Source organism: Triticum dicoccoides, chromosome 7B, assembly GCF_002162155.2.
Source record: "Triticum dicoccoides isolate Atlit2015 ecotype Zavitan chromosome 7B, WEW_v2.0, whole genome shotgun sequence".
Lineage (NCBI taxonomy): Eukaryota > Viridiplantae > Streptophyta > Magnoliopsida > Poales > Poaceae > Triticum > Triticum dicoccoides.
This window is the reverse complement of record NC_041393.1, coordinates 741706915-741710865: the sequence shown is the minus strand read 5'-3', so window position 1 is coordinate 741710865 and position 3951 is coordinate 741706915.

Here is a 3951-nt window from a genome sequence, read left to right as displayed (position 1 = left end):
AGATCCGGATCACAAGGTTGACCCCGTTTTTTTTTTCTAAGTCCCGAAATTATTTGCATTTTGGTCCCCTGTTCATCGCATCATAACTTGTTGCATACTGCTCCGTTTCGTGCGTGTAATATATCGAAATGTTCATTGAGAGATTTTCTATATTTCATTCCATTGTGCCATGTCCATTTGAGTTCATCTTGATGCCTGAATCATCGTTGTAAGAGTGCTATATGATGTTAATCTGCTGAAACTGTTATAACTTGGTGATTTGTCATTTTTGTTGCATTTGATGTATGCATCCTATGAGCTTGAGATCTACATGTGTTTTGTACTACATCATGCCATATTTACAGAGGTTCTTGCCATGTATTTTTGTGAGTTGTGTAGTGAGTGCATCAAGCTTGTTAAGTAGGGTACTTGCTGCTGCTGTTTTGCTAGGCTGAATCTGTTATTTTGTGATGCTATGTAAACCTGCTGCTGCAAGTCATTCTATGCATAATTTGGAGATGTTCACTAAGGATGTTTTGTCATACATGTCATGATCTATCTATCCATGCCCCTGGTTGCATTTATAGCCTGCTGTAGCTTCTTGTAATCTTGCTCTCAAATTGCTAAATAATGTTGCTGTCAGCCTTTTAACATTAAGTTCAGTTTTGCCATGTGTTTGCTAGTGATGCATGCACCCTATGGACTTGCTCTTGCCATTATTAGCTTCATAAATATGTCGTCTTACTGTTGGTCACCTTGCCATGCCACGTATTGCTCTATGGTGAATGGTACAAGCTCACCAACATGCCTACTTATTGTTGTTCCTGCCATGCTTGAATCTGTCATATCATTTGCCCTGTTTACATGGGTGCCATAATATCTTCTGATCCTTTTTGGCTCATGGTCAGTAAGGGACTTTTGTTCTTAGTCTTTATTAATAACATGCCATGCTTTTGTTTTCCATGATAAGTTCCTGTGACATGTTGTTTGATAGCTCTAAACATTGAAACCTGATGTTATTTCTGTCAAGTCTTAAACTGTTATTATTTGCAATCTTCCCATGTCTTTTCTGCATGTTCTAGTGATTTCTGGAGATAGCTCAGTGTTCATGTTTTGTTATGCTTTACCTGTACATCATGCCCATGTTTTTGTTCTTATGTTGAGGTGTTGTAGCATGTCGTTTTGATGCTTGTAATATGCCTAGTTGCTATTTTGGACAGCTTGTCCTTTAAACTTGTTTCATGTGTATGTGTTGAACCGTTGCTCCATTTTGAGTGTGCTCTATATGAAACTTGCTTAGAATTGCATGTAGTTTCATATTATCATGTTGCATCCTTGTTTTGAGGTGTTTGCTTGATGTTTGTATGCATTTTACACACTGTTCAAGAATTCGTCCGATTAATCAGTTAACGGGCCAGTTAATCACTACTCATAAGGTGACCGAATCGAATAACACATATTCATCATGTTAACTTGCCAAGTCGATTAATTGGCCAGTTAGACCGATTAATCGGTTGTTTGGCTGATTAATCGTTGTTGACCCATTAACTTCTGGGCAAACAAAGCCTAAACTTTTTTCCTGTAACCCCTCCCATCCCCCTCTCGCTCCTCAATAGCTATGGTTCGACCAAACAGTAACATATTTTGGTATATTACATAGTTGAGAGCATGAGAGTACGGTATAATACATAAAAACTAGATATATGTTGGCAATTCCTATTTAATCTACCGATTAATGGTCGACCGATTAATCCAGTTAATAGGCTGGTTCACTGATTAATCACTACTTCCAAGATGACCGAGCAGCTACCAGTTACCGATTTCTTGAACAATGATTTTACATCAATGCCATGTTTAATTTGTTTTGCTCATATCTTCTAAGCCGTAGCTCCGAACTAAATGAACTTTATATGTAACTTGACTAGAATCTCGTGTAGATCATCTTGGTGTATCGTAACTTGCTATTTAACAACTTGAACATAAGGTTTATTCAGATCTGGACCAATTTCGAAAGTTGCATATGAGGACTTACCGGAATTGTTATATGTTATTCCCGGCCTCATTTAAACTTTCCTTGATGTGTTGTTCTTGTTTGCATCATCTCTTGCCATGAGTAGCTTCATGTAGCTTTGCCTTGCATCATACTTGGTTGAGCATCATGTCGTGTTCACATGTAGTGTGTTTACCTTGTTGTGTGCTTCTTCTCGATAGTTCCTGTTTTGTTGCGATCGTGAGGATTCGTTCGTCTACGCTTGGTTCGGCTTCATCCGTTCGTCTTCTTCATGGACTCATTCTTCTTCCTTGCGGGATTTCAGGCAAGATGACCGTCACCTTGGGTCTCACTACTATCACTGCTATGCTAGTTGCTTCGTTCTATCGCTATGCTGCGCTACCTATCACCTGTTTATCAAGCCTCCTAAATTGTCATGTCAGCCTCTAACCTTTTCACCCTTCCTAGCAAACCATTGCTTGGCTATGTTACCGCTTTGCTCAGCCCCTCTTATAGCATTGTTAGTTGCAGGTGAAGTTGAAGATTGCTCCATGGTGGACAGGATTATGTTGGGATATCACAATATCTCTTATTTAATTAATGCATCTATATACTTGGCAAAGGGTGAAAGACTCGGCCTTATGCCTGGTGTTTTGTTCCACTCTTGCCGCCCTAGTTTCCGTCATACCGGTGTTATGTTCCCGGATTTTGCGTTCCTTACGCGGTTGGGTGATTTATGGGACCCCCTTGACAGTTCGCTTTGAATAAAACTCCTCCCGCAAGGCCCAACCTTGGTTTTACCATTTGCCTCACCTAGCCCTTTTTTCCCTTGGGTTTCCGGAGCCCGAGGGTCATCTTTATTTAACCCCCCTCCCCCCCGGCCAGTGCTCCTTCGAGTGTTGGTCCGAAATGGGCAGACTGCGGGGCCACCATGGGGCAACTCGAGGGCTGGTTTTACTCGTAGGCTGACCTATCCGGTGTGCCCTGAGAACGAGATATGTGCAGCTCCTATCGGGATTTGTCGGCACATCGGGAGGCTTTGTTGGTCTTGTTTTACCATTGTCGAAATTTCTTGTAAACCGGGATTCCTACTCTGATCGGGTCTTCCTGGGAGAAGGTATATCCTTCGTTGATCGCGAGAGCTTATCATGGGATAAGTTGGGACACCCCTGCAGGGTATAAAACTTTCGAAAGCCGTGCCCGCGGTTATGGGGAGATAAGAATTTGTTAATGTCCGGTTGTAGATAACTTGACACCAGATCCGAATTAAAATGCATCAACCGTGTGTGTAGCCGTGATGGTCTCTTTTCGGCGGAGTCTGGGAAGTGAACACGGTTTTGGGTTATGTTTGACGTAAGTAGGAGTTCGGGATCACTTCTTGATCATTGCTAGCTTCACGACCGTTCCGTTTGCTCTCTTCTCTCTCTTATTTGCGTATGTTAGCCACCATATATGCTTAGTCGCTGCTGCAACCTCACCATTTTACCCTTTCCTTTCCCATTAAGCTTTGCTAGTCTTGATACCCATGGTAATGGGATTGTTGAGTCCTCGTGGCTCATAGATTACTACAACAACAGTTGCAGGTACAGGTTTTGCGATGATCATGACGCGAGAGCGATGTTTGCTTGTCTTGGAGTTCTTCTTATGTTTCTTCTTCGATCCGGGGATAGGTTCCAGGTAGGCAGCCTGAGCTAGCAGGGTGGATGTCGTTTGAGTTTCTGTTTGTGTTTCATCCGTAGTCGGATGTTGATCTTATGTATGATGATGTTGTATTCGTGTGGCATTGTATGCCTCTTGTATGTATCCCCATTTATTATGTAATGTTGATGTAATGATATCCACCTTGCAAAAGCGTTTCAATATGCGGTTCTATTCTTGGTGGGACCTTCGAGTCTCTTTAGCGTGACACTACTGTACTTCGAGAATGAAGCTCTACTATAAGTGATTCTCGGAGAAGCCGGTCAACCTGGAGTCGGAGAAGA